The sequence below is a fragment of the Benincasa hispida genome, chromosome 4 (genome assembly GCF_009727055.1).
Source record: "Benincasa hispida cultivar B227 chromosome 4, ASM972705v1, whole genome shotgun sequence".
NCBI lineage: Eukaryota > Viridiplantae > Streptophyta > Magnoliopsida > Cucurbitales > Cucurbitaceae > Benincasa > Benincasa hispida.
Window position 1 is genome coordinate 37423515 of NC_052352.1, and position 19451 is coordinate 37442965.

Here is a 19451-nt window from a genome sequence, read left to right on the forward strand (position 1 = left end):
GATTTGTATACTCTAGATATATGAACCAAAGTAAACATAGGCTTAGTTTGAGATTTTTTCTTTGCTTCTAAGATAACTGCTAGTGACTATGGTTTTAAAAAAGTTTGTACTATGAAACAAATTAGTGTTTTGTAAATTTCAACTTTAAAGCTAGCAATAGTTGGTTATTGTGTTTGTTAAATACTAAATTATTATGTTTTATATATAGAAACTAACAAGATTTATGATTAATATTTTCATTTTTTATAATTGATAATCTATTAAATAATGGTTTAAAATATTATATTTTGTTTGCTCTAGATTAATTATTAAGTATTAAGCATTGTTACCATTATAGTCGTTATACTGGTGAATGGGGGACACCTCCTACTTGGGGATTGTAGCTGAATAATTAAGCATTGTTAACCGGTTTTATGAGCAGATGTGAGCAGTGTAAGGTCTTAAAACTAGTTTATCACCTAAACATCTTAGGTTAAATTCAAATATAATCGTTATACTTAGATAATTACCTAGATTTAGGTTGTTTAATCAGTTGAAAAATACCTAAGTAATTATTTATCCAAAAACAAAATAGAACACTTCAGTGGGAGATTAATAACATATATGATATGTTGTTAGAACACTTCAATGGGAGAATAATGACATAAACGATATGTTGTTCTTAGCTCTCACGTGTCTAAGAGTTTACATCGTGAGATTCATGCTTCGCTTCATATCATCCTAGGAGTGACCTCCATTCAGAAAGTGTTTGCATGGGTCAAGATCAAGGTGAATGGAGGAAATTGTTCATAGTAAAATCAAATATGTGATATATTGATTTTAGCTCCCACGTCTCTAAATAGTTCACACCGTGAGATTCATGCAACACTTTATGTCACCCTGGGAGTGACCTCTGTTCGAAAAGTGTTTTCATGGGTCAATATCAAAGTGAATAAAGGGAGTAGTTCATAGTAAGCGGGTGAAGGATGTGTGTCAACGTATCCTACGGTCTCTTCCGTTAGTTTGGACAGCGAGATTCCTATGTTGCACCTGCTGTCGTCTTTAAGTTGGCATTAGTTAGTCGCTAACCACGGCTATCCCCTAGGAGGGTTGTAACATAAGATTTGGAACAACTCAAACTTTGGAAATAGATAGGATTTCTTAGGTCATTTCCCAACTTTGACTCTTTGATTTGGTAGCATTATTGGTGCCGCTAATCTCTAAGATCTGGAAGTGGAGGGTTACACTTACAAAATTACTAAGTGTTAGTAAGTTCTTGATTGAAAACAGTAACTAAATGACTATTGAAATATGAGTTATTTTGGAGATAGTATTTAGTCAATAATGTCTTGCTTTAGTGAAGGAGTATTTAACTGTCTCTCGGTAGCACTTATTTTGACTCACTATAGTATTGTTGCAAATATAATGAATTTCGGGTACATTATTACTTTGCTAAAATATGATTGGGTTTAAAAGCAGTTCACTAATAGAATTTGCTTATATTTTCAGAGTGACTAGCTCATAATACAGTTGATGGCCTCTAATAAATTAACTGGGGACAATTATGCTACATGAAAATTGAATTTGAACATAATACTAGTGATAGATGATTTAAGGTTCGTTTTAACAGAGGAGTGTTGATGACATAAAAATGAATTCCTTTGTTATGCATGCACTGTGATGATGAAAGAATGCAATACTATGTCTAAGTATATGTGTTGTTAATGATATAGTAGTGCTTGTCACAAGTTTCCTTGTGCTGAAACCAAGTATAATTCCAACGCAAGTTTCTCAGAATAATCCGAGGTCGAACATAGAGATTGTTTTCGTTAATGCGTTACTTTTGTGATACATGCGACCGGTTTAACAATAAATAAAGAATTAGGTTTATATAGGAATGTAAATTGCGTTGATAAAATAAAATCCTAAACTAATATGATACACGATACAAGATACAAGATACATGATACACGATACTGAGGTCGAGAACTGACTGTGAAGTTGTACAAAGAATCGATGTATGTGATGACAAGTCTTTATGAATGTAGCAGAAAGAGAAAGATTAAATGGTAAAAACAACGCAAGTTTATCAATTGTGTTAAAGATGCAACTAAGGTTCCGCTTTCCTTTGGCGTACACCTCTCGGTGATCGGCCGCGTTCTCATATCTCTATGGTGAAACAGAGATGAACGTGATGAATGCAAGGTTGTTTCCATCTCCGGAAATACTTCTCGCTTTAGTTAATGCATTCTTCCAACATTCTCTTGATAGGCGGAATAACATCTTTACTTCTGCTCTCACAAGTGAAGATGTCATCGAGCATGCTTTAGCTAAACTTAATTATTTCTTTAACACAATTAATTCACTCTCTTAATTCTTTCTATTTACCTAGGGAATTAGGAACACATTATGGAGAAAATGGATTATGGATGAACAGAAATAGACAGAGAGAAGACAATGGTAATTATCATAACATTTAATACTATGATTAAGCGTCTGATACATGGTGTGAATGAAAGATCAAAGGAGATGAATACAAATGATGAAATAGAGATTAGAAATAAATACAGAAAGAATGTCAACGTCTTGACACAGATTCCGAACGAAGGTTTTGCTTGTCGGCAAGTGGAAGTAATGGAGAGGAGAGCTTCCCTCTCAGGCTTGCTCTCCTGGTAGAAATGACCTTTGCACGCTTCAATGGAGGGGATTGGAAGGATTCCTTGTTTGGAGACTCACCTCTCGGCCTTGTCTCGTGATTATCTCGGATCTACTCTGGACAGTCGCTTCAGACCAATCTCTCTCTCAGAATTGATATATGCTTATCTCGGATCTACTCTGGACCGCCCTCAAAGACAGGAGTTCTCAACTCACTCAGGATTGAGGTCATGTTACCTATGGTCATCCTAGTGAAGTGAAGTCTCTATCATGAACCGCGTTATATAACGAGACTATAATACTTTGTGGTCTGATCTTATACAATCTCCTTTATATAGGATGCCCCCGCTCGCATGTCTCCACATGAATGATCAGGATGAGACCATCTGTAGCAAGTCATAACACTTGTAACTATTCTACAATGCGAGCCGCATGTTGAGAATGTCCTAGAACTTGCAGTTCATGTTAAACATTCTATTTATCAATAATAATGACTTGATGATTTTTCATCTTATTATGAAAATTCAATAAACATATCCATGGCTATAGTCTGAATACTGTAACTTTATATAGTGACATAAACAGGATCAAGTCAATAGTATAGCCTAGATGGTCTAATAAGTATATGAATGAAATTGGGTATCTCATCTTAGTAACACTATTGGATGCAACCCACTCTGTAGTTATTACAAGAAGTTATAAAGTGATACAAATGATGTGGTCCACAAATCGTTCATGTTGAGATATGTGAGTGGGGGCATCCTATGTAATGAGTTTGCATATAGACCGGACCATGAAAGTAGTCACTTTTCTTTATAACAACCGTTTACTATTAAAATTGACTATTTCATTTATCAAATAACCTAGGTTAATTCGATCTTAATCCTGAGCTAACTATGAACTTCTGTTTGTTCGGGATTATCCTTTGATCTGCAAATTGAGAGTAGTCTAAGAACAATGCTAAATAAGCTTCCCATTTTGGGGATAAGACCGGATGAATAGCTGGAGATATAGCCTTGCAAGATGAAATTCACTCCTACCCAATTTAGGGTTAGCAGATAGGTTGTTTTCTTAAGTACAGATTCCAGGTCTTGAACAATCGAAGCCACGTCTTCTCATGATAGAGAAATGATTTGATTCATAGAGATTATGAATTAGAATTGTTCATTAGAGGGCCAGTAGGAACTTAAGGAACAATATGTATTCACATGGCCAAAATGGTAATTTTGACCTAGCTGTGATTATGAACAACCTGTGAAGGATTGTCTTACTGATTATGGTTATAAAGTGGACATTATATATCTACAATGAGGGGAGTTCAACTATGGGTTATAGTGGAGTGTTCCATTAGTTAACGAATGGTGGTTAGATCAAACTAATGAGTTTAGCCGATTAATCTCGAATCGTTAGAGCCTATGATCTGTAGGTTCACGAGGTCCCCCTACTAGCTCGTAAATGGTTAAACTTTAGAGTAGCTTGAGAGATTAATTTGAAATGTTCAAACTAAAATTAAATGGAATAGGAGAATATAAATTTAAATATGATTTAAATATATGAAGATGGTTTTGTGCAAAAAATTAATTTAATATTTGATATTAAATTAAGTAAATTATTTAAATTAATTTGTCGATTTTTCAGTTTTAATATCAAAATGATTTTAAAATCAAGATTTTGGTTTTAAAGATAAAATTGGAAAATTGCATTGCATGCACAAAATGGAAGAACATGTTTTTCCATTATCATCTTTTTCATGCTCACATAAAGCCCACTTCCTCTTCTTCATTAAACTCCAAGCATGAGTTGCAAACCATGCACATCTCTTCTTTGCATGTTCATCTGCAATAAATAAAGAAGATTGGAGTGATTTGAAGGTATGCATTATACAAAAATTTTGAGAGAAGATTTCAGCTGGAAGAAAGGGTTATTCGGAAGTGTGTTGTTGTGAGCTTTTCTCTGTTCTACATTGCTTCAAGCTATTCTTGAGTCCCACAACTCGGTCTAAAGCTCTAAGAGGATAATAGAGAAGATCTTGAGGTGGTTCATGGTGATCTTTGGTGAAGACTGCTGCTGTCTGATCAAATTCTTGAAGAGTTCTACAAAGGTATGATCTAAAACCCTCTTATTTAGATGAGCATGCTTTAATCTCTGCCAAAATTAGTGAATTTCAATGCTTACGGATCCTTAATACTTCCACTACATGTTTCCTTGGTCTAACACCGCATCCGTAGCGTTACCAGGATAAGGTTTCCCTCCTATTGATAACTTGTAGAAATACAAGTTATTTATACTGATTTATTTAGATATTGTTGCCAAAAGAGAAGAAAGTTGCGTCAATTGTAGAGAAATTAACTAAGAAATACAATAATTATACATTGTCGTCAATACACCCACTGACACCATTGTGATGGTAGAAAAGAATATTTCAAGTCTGTTTTGCAGGATATCCAGTCACCGTGGCTCAAGAGAGAGAGATTAATGCATCTACGTCGCATTGCGCCCATCATTCAGGAACGAATAGACAATCAACGCAATGACGGCGCATGCGATAATCGATCCAGAGCTGAACTTCAACTGCATACGGTAATAAAAACAACACCGCATACGGGCACACGATCGAAGATGCAAATGAGCAGTGCAATCACAGAGGATTTTGACATGTGTACAACTAACCGTTGTGCATTTTCGATGGACTGATTGCATAAAAGAAGGAATATTTATTCCACCATTCTCGGAATTTCCATAACAATAAAGTGGGGACCATAAGTCAGAGAGTCAAAACATTCATCTATAAATACCCTCAAAGAATTGGGCTAGAAGATATACTTGATACACGGGATAATTGATACGAGGCTATTGAGAGAAAGGCTAATCTGAATGCTGATTGGAGAAAATCCGGGAAGAAAAGAGACAAGGCCGAGAGGCGAGTCTCAGGGCGAATCATTCCAAATCCTTGTCGTGAAGCTCTGTACCTAGATCAACTCTACCGGTTGAGCCAGCCTGAGAGGAAAGCTCATCCTTCCATTCACTCTATCTATGTCGGCAAGTAATCTCTCCATCTAGATCGGTGTCAAGACATTGGCACTCTTCGGTATCTATTTCTAACTCTTATTCATCACTTGTATTTCATCTTCTTAGTCTAAATCATTCACAACCATGTATCAGATGCTTGATTTTATAATTAAATGTCATGATCACTTTCATTTCCACATTTCTGTCCATTTTCGTTCATCCATTAATCGCTTTCTCCATGATGTTTTCTTCATCCCTTTGTGATTAATATGAATTAAACAAGTAACTTAATATGTGCTAAAGAAATAAGATGTTTAGCTAAAGCATGCTAGACGACATCTTTACCTGTGATGACCTCGCTCCTTGTCGGGGAACTGGTAATGGGAACAGAGACTTGTAGCTTTGATTAAAATTTATGTCATCAAGTTTATGGCACCGTTGTCGAGGAACTGGTAACAGGAACATGGACTTGTAGCTTAGAAAAATTTATGTCATCAAGTTTATGGTGCCATTGCCGGGGAACTGGTAATGGTAACATGGACTTGTAGCTTAGATTAAAATTTATGTCATCAAGTTTATGGCAACGTTGCAGGGGATTGGTTAACGGTTATTGTTGAATATGTTTGTGGTATTTTGCAGGATAGATCTCTTTGTATTAGTTGTTTATCGCGAAGAGCAGTCTGACGGCATATGAGCTCTGGAGTGATCTAGATATTCTAAGCAGACCCAGAGATAAGATGTATTATTCGCGCGGAAGCACATCGGGGCCGAATTAATTGGTGAAGAAGCATGGCTAATAATAACGAGGCACCAGCAGGGAATCGAAGGGAAAATTGACTAGTGCAAGATTCCATATTTCTTGCTTCTAACCGCAACATCCCAATGAGAGACTATGCAGCGCCAAATTTCTATAACTTCTCACCAGGAATCTCAAGGCCAACGGTTGAGGAGAATGTAAGCTTTGAAATAAGACCGATTATACTACAGATGATTTAGAATGTGGGTCAAATTGGAGGATTACAAGGAGAAGACCCACATGCGCATTTGATGAATTTTGTAGACATGTGCAGTGCATTCTCCATGCCTGGTGTGACTCAAGAAAGACTTAGGTTATATCTTTTCCCGTACACACTGCGGGATGAAGCAAAGAGGTGGGCTCAGTCGTTAGAGCCAGATGAGATTAACATGTGGGAACAGTTGGTTGACAGGTTCATGAACAGGTTCTTCCCTCCAGTTGTCAACACAAGGAGACGGATGGATGTGTTGAATTTTGAGCAAAAGGGTTGTGAAACTTTGAGCACCGCCTGGGTGCGTTTCAGACAATTAGTGAAGAGTTATCCGCATATCAAGATTCCTGATAGCATTCTGATGGAGACTTTTTAAAATAGCTTAGATCAATCAACGCAAGCAGTTACCGATGCCTCTGCAGTAGGATGATTAATGGACAAATCATATATGGAAACCAAAAGCATATTAGATCGCATCTCGCGACATTTTGATGAGTGGATTGATATCGGGTTGGAAGAAAGTGGTCTAGAAAAAGAAAGAGTAGAAAGTGCTGATGTGTCAACTAATACAATAAGCACACTAGAAGATCAAATGACCATGATGACCTTGCTCCTTCAGACGTTGGCTAATCAACAGAGAAATCTCTCTCAAGGGCAGTGCAAGTTAATGCGTTGACGCATGTGGCCGCAATGAATTGCGTTCAATGTGGGGAGGGACATCCAGCAGAAGTCTGCCCGTGGAATCAACAGGCCGTATATTCTATCTATAATGAGTCATTTGGCAACATCTACAACCCTTGTTGCTAGGATCACCCAACTGTAAGTTGGGATGGGAATCACAACTAGGGGAGCCATAGTTTCCATCAAAACAGTTATCAAGGGGATCGAGGCAACCCTCCGGTCTTCATTAATCCGGACTGTATTCCAGGTCACTCTCAAAGTATACCACCCTATGACCAACCATTCTTATATGATACCTCTTGAAGTACCTCATCTCTAGAGACTTCACTGAAGCATTATATTGAAAAGAGCGAGGCAATTAGACAATTGCAAGCTGACTCTCTTAGAGGTTTGGAAGAGTAGATTGAGCAGCTTGCAATTGAGTTGAAAAATAAAGCGCCTGGTACACTGACTAGCAGTTCAGGAGCATTGGGGCCACGAGGTAAAGAGCAATGTCATGCAGTGACATTGAGGAGTGGTAAAACAATAGCCCCTATGCTACCAGTACTAGATCCAACAACAAGGCCAGTAGATCTAACTGTCGAGTATGACCAATCAATCAGTAGTGGAAAAATTATCAGTTCAGGAGTAAGTATACCTACAAAAGATGAAACTCCTCAAAAATTGAAGTCTGAATCAACGCAACATCCAACTAACGTAACACAGCAAGAATAGGACCTCAGCAAAAAACCAACTAAACAGGAAGTAAAGTGGGATCCTCTACCTTTCCCGTCCAGGCTGAAGAAGAAAGATGATAGCAAGCAATTCCAGAGGTTCCTGGACGTTCTCCGAAAGCTACACATCAATATTCCCTTAATAGAAGCTCTGGAATAGATGCCGAGCTATGTAAAATTTCTCAAGGATATACTTGCTAACAAAAGAAAGATCAGGGAGAATGAAACAGTTGCGTTAACATATGAATGTAGTGCACTGTTTCAAAATAATATGCCCACCAAAATGAAGAACCCTGGGAGTTTTACATTGCCCTACTGAATAGAAGGGAAGAAGGTCAGGACCGCGCTGTGCGATTTAGGGGCGAGCATAAATTTATTGCCCTTATCGATCTTTAAGAAGCTGGATATCGGCAATGCAAGACCAACCATGATCACACTACAGTTGGCCGATGGATCGATAACGCATCTTGAGGGCAAGATAGAGGATGTACTCGTGTAAGTGGACAAGTTCATCTTCCCGACAGACTTTATCATATTGGATTACGAAGCTCACAGAGAAGTACCTATCATCTTTGGTCGCCCATTTCTCGCAACAGGGCGAGCGCTGATCGATGTGAAAAAAGGAGAACTCACCATCAGAGTTAACGATCAGGAAGTAAAGTTCAACATTTTCAATGCGTTGAAGTACCCAAGTGATATGAAGAATTGCCAGTATATTGAAGAACTACGGGAAGAACCTTGGCGCGAGCCCCTGGCAGAATTAGAGGAAGAAGAATTTGGAATTGGGGCAATTTGGGAGGAGGATTGCGCCACAATTCAAGTTAAATCAAATTTTGAACCACTCCAGTTATCTGAACAACTTCACAATGCACTAAGCCATCGTTGGAAGAACCACCCGTGCTAGAGTTGAAGCCGTTGCCTGTGCACCTCAAGTATGCTTACTTAGAAGGTAACAACCTGTCTCTTATACACATCTAGATGTGTATAAGAGACAGCTTAGAAGGTAACAACACGTTACCGGTTATCATTTCTGCTTCGCTGAGTAAGGAGAAAGAAGACGCACTCATACAGATCCTGAGAAATAACGCAAAGGCTTTAGGATGAACCTTGGCAGACATTCGAGGAATCAGTCCTTCGTACGGCATGCACTAGATTCGTCTGGAAGAAGGAAAGATAGGATCGATAGAAAGGCAACGATGCTTGAACCTTACTATGAGGGAGGTGGTAAAAAAGGAAATAGTGAAGTGGCTGGACGCAGGTGTCATCTACTCAATATCTGATAGCAGCTGGGTGAGCCCAGTGCAGTGTGTTTTGAAGAAAGTGGGGATGACAATCGTCATTAATGACAAGAATGAATTAATTCCCACAAGAACGACTACGGGGTGGAGTATCTGCATGGATTATCGCAAGTTAAATCTGGCCACTAAAAAGGACTACTTCCCACTCCTTTTCATTGATCAGATGTTAGATAGACTTGCTAGGAATGAATTCTTCTATTTTCTTGACAGCTATTCAGGGTACAACCAAATAGCAATTGCGCCAGAGGATCAAGACAAGACAACCTTCACGTGCCCATTTGGTACGTTTGCATTCCGACGCATGCCATTTGGACTCTGCAATGCGCCAGACACTTTCCAACGCTGTATGATGGCAATCTTTTCAGATTACTTGGAGAAGTCAGTCGAGGTATTCATGGATGATTTTTCAGTTTTCAGCAATAATTATGACTCCTGTTTAGCTAACCTCGAGAAAGTCTTGAAGAGATGTATGGCAACGAATCTTGTTCTGAACTGGGAAAAATGCCACTTAATGGTTGAAGAAGGAATTGTTCCGGGTCATAAAATCTCGAAAGCAGGATTGGAAGTTGATCAGGTAAAAATTGACACAATTTCCAAGCTACCCCCTCTAGTGAACGTAAAAACACTTAGGAGCTTTCTGAGACATGTTGGGTTCTATCGAAGATTTATTTGCAACTTTTCCCAGATCGCAAGGCCCCTAAGTGTGCTCTTTGAAGCTGACTGAGAATACAATTTTGATGTTGCGTGCACTGAAGCATTCAACAAATTGAAAGATGCGCTCATCACTGCACTCATTTTGATTGCGTTGGATTGGACGCAACCATTTGTGTTGATGTGTGATACAAGCGGTTATGTAGTGGGCGCAATTTTGAGTCAGCGTAAGGACAAGGTATTGCATCCTATCTATTATGTGAGCAAAACATTGAATGATGCGTAGGAGAACTATACAACCACAAAGAAGGAAATGCTCGCAGTGGTGTTTGCATTGGAGAAATTTCGACAGTACTTAATCGAAACAAACGTTGTGGTGTATACCGATCACTCTGTTATCAAATATCTGATGATAAAGAAGGATGCAAAACCAAGGCTTATACGGTGGGTGTTGCTCCTGCAAGAGCTTGACCTAGAGATCAAATACCAGAAAGGCACTGAGAACCAAGTCGCTGATCATTTGTCAAGAATGGAGAATTGCGAGGTTCAAGAGAAAGAAAAAGATATTGAGGAAAGATTCCCTGATGAGCTATTGATGTCAGTAGACACTAATGTTCCCCGGTATGCGGACATTATGAACTTCATCGTTTGCGGTCAAATACCAGATGACTATATTTACCAGCAGAAGAAGAAGCTAAGACACAACGTAAAATTTTATTTCTAGGACGACCCATTCCTATATCGACTTGTACCTAATCACATTCTACGTCGATGCGTTCCTGAGCACGAAGTCAAGCACATTCTAGAGCTTTATCATGAGTCCCCTTACAGAGGGCATTTTGGGGTGCAGCAGACTGCCGTAAAGGTTTTTCATGGGCCCATTTCTACCATCTGAAGGTCATCACTATATCCTGGTCGCGGTTGATTACATATCAAAATGGGTTGAGGCCATCGCATGTTCCAAGAATGATGCGGCCACAGTGGCGAAGTTTCTTAAGAAGAATATTTTTGCTCGATATGGGACGCCACGGGCCTTAATTTGCGATTAGGGCTCTCACTTCATCAACCGCATAATTACCAATCTGTTGACTAAATTTAACGTCAGCCATGGAGTTGCAACGGCTTATCACCCACAGACTAATGGGCAGGCAGAGATTTCTAACCAAGAGATCAAAACTATCTTGGACCTGTCTCTTATACACATCTAGATGTGTATAAGAGACAGGGCTACCATCGAGTTGCAACTGCTTATCACCCACAGACTAATGGGCAGGCAGAGATTTCTAACCAAGAGATTAAAACTATCTTGGAGAAGGTAGTCAATACTTCCAAGAAGGATTGGTCACCCAAGCTTGATGAAGCACTGTGGGCATATAGGACTGCCTATAAAACACCAATTGGCATGTCCTCATATGCCCTGGTCTTTGGAAAAGCTTGTCATCTGTCGCTCGAGTTCGAACATAAGGCGATGTGGGCATGCAAGAAGCTGAAGTTTGATTTAGCAAGTGCGGGGAAAGTTTAGAAGCTACAACTGAACCAACTGGTCGAATGGCGAAGGGACGCCTATGAAAATGCCAAAATCTATAAGGAGAAAACAAGAATGGCATGATGACCGCATAAACGACCGGAAATTCGTCGAAGGTCAACAGGTATTATTCTTTAACGCACGTTTGCGATTATTTCCAGGGAAATTGAAGTCTCGCTAGTCTGGGCCGTTCAAAATCAAGACTATATTTCCCCATGGCGCAGTGGAACTAACAACTTTAGATGGGAACAATGCATTTAAAGTCAATGGTTAATGGATTAAGCCTTACTACGGAGGCGACATAGATCGATGTATGGATACCATTGACTTGGGCAAGCAGGATTAACCGCTTGTAGGGGGATGTGAGTGCGGTAATTTTGAAAACTTCTTTCAATCAGCATCCCTATCTATGTTTACTTGCTTTCGTTACAACTTTCTTTTACTACTTCCTAAATTACTTTATTTACTGCTTCATAGAATTAGCTTTTAATGCTTTATGTGTTTACCTTCAATTTAATTCAGTTGAGTATTTCCATGTCATATTTAATTGCTTTAATTTGTATGCATTAGTAGCGCTGTTTTTAATTTTGTGAAGGACTGGATGAAACATTGAACATCGCAAAGTCTTTTCGACTTGTGTAATTGATGAAGTGAATAGAAAAAAAATAAAAATAAAAAAATAAAAAAATTGGTATGTAACACAATGATGGGAGTATTATGGGACAACAAGAGACACCTTGCGTCCATTACACTCTACTACATTGCATTGAGGGGTGTGTTGCGCGCGTGTGTGTCCTTTGCCCGTCCTTAACAAAATGCACTATGTTGAGGTAGTGTTGCGCTGGTAGAAATACCGTGCGCACGATCCTCCAAAAATATGTTTAGTTAAGGGGTGTGTTGCGGGGATGTATGCGTTGTTGCCCCCGGCAAAAATGTATTTGCGTTAATGGAAGCGCGATGTTAACTTTTAATCGTGCACCCATCTGAATCAGATTCAAAAGATAATTTCAATTCATTATTTTTCTAAGTTAACAAAATTCTTTGATTCTTTGTACAGGCCAACAATTTTTGTATTGCGTTAATTTTTAATTCTTTGTATACTTAGTGAATCTTCAATACAACTAAGTAGCGTTTCTCTCTTTTTGCCTGTGCCTTTTTCTTTATCATCCTTTGTCAACTTTGTGATGTTCTTGATCTTTCTTTTTTCGTTATTCATTGCACTGCCATGATGTATAATATGCATACACTTAGAAACATTTCCCACACTTTGTAAATTCTAACTAACACTTAGTTAATTCATAGCTTAGCTATGCTTTACCTTTTGCCCTTCAAAATTCTGCTCAAACCTTCTTTTTGAATTGTTTTTTAAGTGTCTGTCTATTCTGTCCAAAAATGCAATGAGGACCTTGTGCATCTCTAAATTTGGGGGTGGGGAAGATCTGAGCAAATGAGATCAAGATTATGCGGTCTTTAAGAAAAATGCATTCATCATTTCAACTCTAATGTCAGCGCAAGGGAAAATATAAAAAACATTCCCAACCTGATAAGAGTTAGTTGAGAAAGGAACATGCTCGTAGTTGGATGTTTGCATGACACCCGTGGGAACAAGCCAAAACTAAGGTAGGTTTCCAAGAACAACGTAATATGAAAATGCAAAAGAAAAATAAAAGAATGCAGGAGACAACTCCTCTAAAATTCATGAGTTAAATTTGAAATTGACACACAACCAGAGTTAGATGTTCGCATGACACCCGTGGGAACAAACCAAAGTGAAGAGTGTAACTATGATCAACAGTCTCTAATAAATGACGCAAAATTTGACCACCGCATACGGACGCATCAAGTTGTTTTGACAAGAAGAGGTAAACATTCTTTTTAAAACTAGAAAAGCATTTTTTAGCAGAAATTTGTAGGATAGAAGAATAAAGTAGGGCTTTGATATGAATTAGCAAGGATAGAAGGAAATTGCATTGTCAAGTAATGTGCCTAATTGGAGCATTCGAAGCAACCAATCGACGCAAAAATTTGGGATAGGAACTGAGCATTTTTGCCTTAGTAGAAGAAATGCTTGAGAACAAGCATATATCTAAATTTGGCTACAAGTTATTTATACTGATTTATTTAGATATTGCGGCCAAAAGAGAAGAAAGTTGCGTCAATTGTAGAGAAATTAACTAAGAAATACAATAATTATACATTGTCATCAATACACCCACTGACACCATTGCGATGGTAGAAAAGAATATTTCAAGTCTGTTTTGCAGGATATCCAGTCACCGTATGCGATCATGGCTCAACAGAGAAAGATTAACGTATCTACGTTGCATTGTGCCCCATCATTTAAGAATGAATAGACAATCAATGCAATGACGGCGCATGCGACAATCGATCCAGAGCTGAACTTCAACCGCATGCGGTAATAAAAACAACACTGAATGTGGGCACATGATCGAAGATGCAAATGAGTAGCGCAATCACGGAGGATTTTGACATATGTAGAACTAACTGTTGTGCATTTTCGATGGACTGATTGCATAACAGAAGAAATATTTGTTCCACCATTCTTAGAATTTCCATAAAAATAAAGTGGGGACCACAATTCAGAGAGTCAAAGCTTTCATCTATAAATACCCTCAAAGAATTCACTGAAAAGATATACTTGATACACGGGATAATTGATATGAGGCTATTAAGAGAGAGGCTGATCTGAGTGCTAATCGGAGAAGATCCAGGAAGAAAAGAGACAAGGTCGAGAGGTGGCTCTCAGGGCGAATCATTCCAAATCCCCGTCATGAAGCTCTGTACCTAGATCAACTCTACCGGTTGAGCAAGCCTAAGAGGAAAGGTCATCTTTCCATTCACTCCATCTACGCCGACAAGCAATCTCTCCATCTAGATCGGTGTCAAGACATTGGCACTCTTCTGTATCTATTTCTAACTCTTATTCATCACTTTTATTTCATCTTCTTAGTCTAAATCATTCACAACCATGTATCAGACACTTGATTTTATAATTAAATGTCATGATCACTTTCATTTCCACATTTCTGTCTATTTCCGTTCATCCATTAATCACTTTCTCCACGATGTTTTCTTAATCCCTTGGTGATTAATTTGAATTAAACAATTAACTTAATTTGTGCTAAAGAAATAAGATGTTTAGCTAAAGCATGCTAGACAACATCTTCAACTGTGAGAGTAGAAGTGAAGATGCCATTCTGATCTGTCGAGAGAAGGTTAGAAGAATGCTTTAACTAAAGCAAGAAGTACTTCCAGAAATGGAAGCAACCTTGCATTCACTACGTTCGTCCTTGTTTCACCACAGAGATGTGGGAAACACGGTCGATCACCAAGAGGTGTATGCCAAGGAAAAGCATAACCATTCTTATATCTTTAATTTAATTAAGAAACTTACGCTATTTATATTAATTATGCTTTCTCTTTCTATTTCGCACATAAGCCTTGCCACTGCATAACACGATCTTTGTATATTCTTCACAGTCAGCCTCAACCTCGATATCTTGTATCATGTAACCTGTATCTTGTATCATCATAGCTTAGGTTTATTTTATCGCAATTTACTTTATTATCGCATTTTTATCACTTATCTTTACTTTGCTGCACAATTTACTTTATCGCATGTACAAACCACGCCATTATTAATTTGAAAAATCCCCGCTCGCATATATCACAAATATAACACAATTAACCTAAAACAATCCTTGTGTTCGACCTCGGATCACACCGAGAAACTTGTGGTAAAATTATACTTGGTTTCAACGCAAGGAAACTTGTGACAATGCACAACATACTACAAGAACATTCATTAATAATGCATATCTAGAAGTAGTATCACATATTATTGCAATCATCCATAAGTTGAATGACATAAGAAGATTAATTTTATTTATTCATATTCATACATGCTTTACAAGTTTATGATGAGCTTGTATGATGATAAAGACTTAAAATTCTGTGTGACAAGTTTATGGCGCCGTTGCTGGGGAACTGGTAATGGGATTCATCCCATCATTCACAAACTCGAAAAGACCTTACGGTGATTCATCACATCATTCACAAAATTATACGACTGGCGCTACTACATTTAAAGTATGGAAACATATGTGAAATTAAATTGCCAAAACATAAAAGACTGATCCTACTACACATTAATTACGGAAGTAAGAAAAGGGTAAAAGAAAGCGGTAAAGAAAGCAAGTAAACATAGATAGGAAGGTCGATTGAAAGAAGTTCTTAGAGTTACCGCAATCGTTTTCCCTGCAAGTGGTTTAATCCGGATTGCCCAAGTCAATGGTGTCCATGCGTTGATCGAAGTCGCCGCCATAGTAGGGTTTAATCCGCTGACCATTGACTTTGAATGCGTTGCTCCCGTCTAAAGTTGTTAATTCCACTGCGCCGTGAGGAAGGATTGTCTTGATTCGGAATGGTCTCGACCAGCGAGAATTTCAACTTTCCTGGGAACAGTCGCAAATGTGCATTAAATAACAATACCTATTGACCTTGGGTGAATGTCCAGTCATCGTGCCATTTCTTCGTTTTCTCCTTATATATCTTAGCATTTTCATAGGCATCCCTTCGCCGTTTGACCAACTGATTCAATTATGGAATAACTCATAGGGATGTTCTGGTCAGTAGTAAGAAAAACAGGATCTTGCACTGGCAAATTCCCCTCTGGTTTCTAGCAACCATATTCTCATCAACCATATTTCTTCACCAATTAATTCAGCCCTAATGAACTCTGCACGAAGAATACACGTAATCTCTGGGTCCACTTAGAGTTACCAGATCACCCCAGCACTTCTAAGTCGTCAGACTGCTTTCTGCATTGAACAGTTAGTACAAAGAGATTTGTCCTGCACATAACATGAAAATATTCAACATTAACTGTTAATCGTTCCCCGGCAACGGTGCCATAAACTTGTAACAGGTTTGGATTGATGATATAAATAGCTCACAATGATGCGATACTACTTCTAGTTATGCGTTAATTATGGATGTTCATGTAGTATGCCATGCGTTGTCACAAGTTTCCTTACGATGGAACCAAGTGTAATTCCACCAACAAGTTTCTTGGTGTGATCCGAGGTCGAACACGAGGAATGGTTTAGGTTATACAGTACGTTCATGATATATGCGACCTGGTTTTCAATCTTTAAAAACGAGTTTGTATAAGTATATAAATTGCAAACCTAGCTAGATGATACAAGATACAGACTTCATGTACAAGATGATGGGATTAAGGCTAGCTATGAAAGTTATGCAAAGACATGGGATGCAGCGACAAGTCTTATGAACAGAATAGAAAGAGAAAGACAAATAATACAAACAACGCAAGTTCTTAATTGGATTGAAGGTACAAATACTATTCCACTCTTCTCTCGGCGTACACCTCTCAGTGATTGGCCTCGCTACCACGTCTATGGTGAAACAATGACTAACGTAATGAACGCAAGGTTGCTTCCATGTTTGGAAGTACTACTCACTTTAGTTAACGCATTCTTTTGACCTTCCCTCGATAAATCAGAATGACACCTTCACTTCTGCACTCACAGGTGAAGATGCCGTCTAGCATGCTTTAGCTAAACGTATTTTATATCACAGCTTAAGTACTTAGTTAATTCATATTGCTTATTAGGGAATTAAGAAGACATCATGAAGAAAGTGTGGGATGGGTGAACAGAAATAGACAGAAGATGGTAAATGGAAGCTTTCGAAAGATTTAATACGTCTATTAAGCATTTGATACATGGTGTGTGAATGAAAAGATAAAGGAAACATGAAATACAACAATGAAAGGAACATAACAGATACAAACAAGTGCCAATGTCTTGGCATTCATTCGATGGAGATCTGCTTGCCGGATAGGAAGGATTTGATGGTAGGAAGATATTTCCTCTCAGGCTTGCTCTACCGGTAGCAGGGATCTTTGCACAGAGCTTCCGATCGGGTGTATGGCAGGTTGGATCTAAGATTCACCTCTCGACCTTTTCTTGTCTTCTTCCCGGATTTCTTCTCTTAAGCACCCAACTCGGCCTTTTCTCTATAATCTAGCAGCACTTAGCCTCGTATCAAGTAGCATATCTTTTCTCTGAAATCAATGGGGTATTTATGGGTGCAGATCTTTGACTCCAGCCTTGTGGTCCCCACTCATGGTTATGGTAATTCTGAAGATGGAGGGATATTATTGCTTCTGTTATGCAATCAGACCGTTAATTCTGCACAACCGTTAGTTGTACACGTGTCTCAATCCTCCGTTCTTACGTTGCTCAACTGCATCTTTCGATCATAGGTTCGTATGCGGTCTTTTTTTTTATTACCGCATGTGGTTAAAGCACAGCTCTTGGATTGACTGTTGCATTACGTCGTCATTGCTGTAATCGTCTCTTCATTATTGATTGACGGACGCAATGTGAAAGAGATGCGATGATTAGTCTCTCGTGAGCCTTAAGCACAAGCGGTGACTTAGTCTCTTGCAAAACAGAGTAAAATTCAGCTTGTCTTCCATCTTTTTGTTGTTAGTGGGTGTAATCGCAAACATTTATAATTATTGTAATACTAGGCTAATTTTCATATAATCGGCGCATATTTACTAACTTTTGGCCGCAATATCTAGACAAGGTGGCAATAAAACGTATCACAATATCACACCCCCAAATTTAGATATATGCTTGTCCTCAAGCATATCTTCTACTAAGGCAATCATGCTCCATTCCTATCCTATATTTCTGCGATGATTGGTTGCTTCGAATGTTACACTTAGGCACATTACTTGACATCACACTTTCCTTCTATCATTGCTAATTCTTAGCAAGCCCTACTTTATTCTTCTATGTAACAAAATTCTGCTCAAAGACACTTTTCTAATTTTCAAAATAGAATGTTTATGTCTTCTTTATCAAAACAACTTGATGTATCTATATGCGGTGAGCAAAACTTTGTGTCATTTATTCACTTAGAGACAGTTGATCATGGTTACACTCTTCGTTTTTGCTTATCCCCACGGATGTCATGCAAACATCCAACTACGGTTGTGTGCCAGTTTCAACTTTAACTCATGATAATCAGAGGAGTTGTCCTTTGCACTCTTTTCATTTTTCTCTTATTTTTCTCTTTCTTTCATACTGTGTTGTTCTTGGAAACCCACCTTCATTTTGGCTTGCTTCTATGGGTGTCATACGAACATCCAACTACGAGCAGGCTTCTTTCACAACTAAACTCTTATCAGGTTGGGACAGTTTTAATGTTTTCCCTTGCGCTGACATTGGAGTTTTGCATAATTTTTTTTTAAATGGACGCATTTTTTTAAATACTGCATATTCTTCTGCTCAGACGTTCCTTACCCCCAAATTTAAAGATGAGCAAGGTCCTCATTGCATTATTTGTGTAGACTAGACAAACACTTAAAAGAAAATTTCAAAAAGAAGGTTTGAGTAGAACTTTGAAAGATAAAAGGTAAAGTACTACTAAACTAAGAGTTAACTAAGTGTTAGTCAGAATTTAATAAGTATGAGAAATGTTTCTAAGTTTAAACATATAATACATCATAGCAACGCAATGAAGATCATAAAAATACAAGATTAAGAATGTCACAAAAATTAACAAAGGAAGATAAAGAATGAGGCATAGGCAAAAAGTGGAGTGAATATATACTATGATTGTATTGACTATTAACAAAGTATATAAATATATTACAAATGAATGCATTACAAAAATTTTGTTATTGCTTGTACAAAAGTCAAAGAATTTGATTAACTTACAAATTTGACTCAGAAGGGTGCATGATTTAAAATTCACACCATGCTTCCAATAAACACAAATACATTTTTGTCGAGGACGGGCAACACGCATACATCCCCACAACACACCCCTTACCTAAACACATTTTTGGAGGATACCTCAACATAGTGCATTT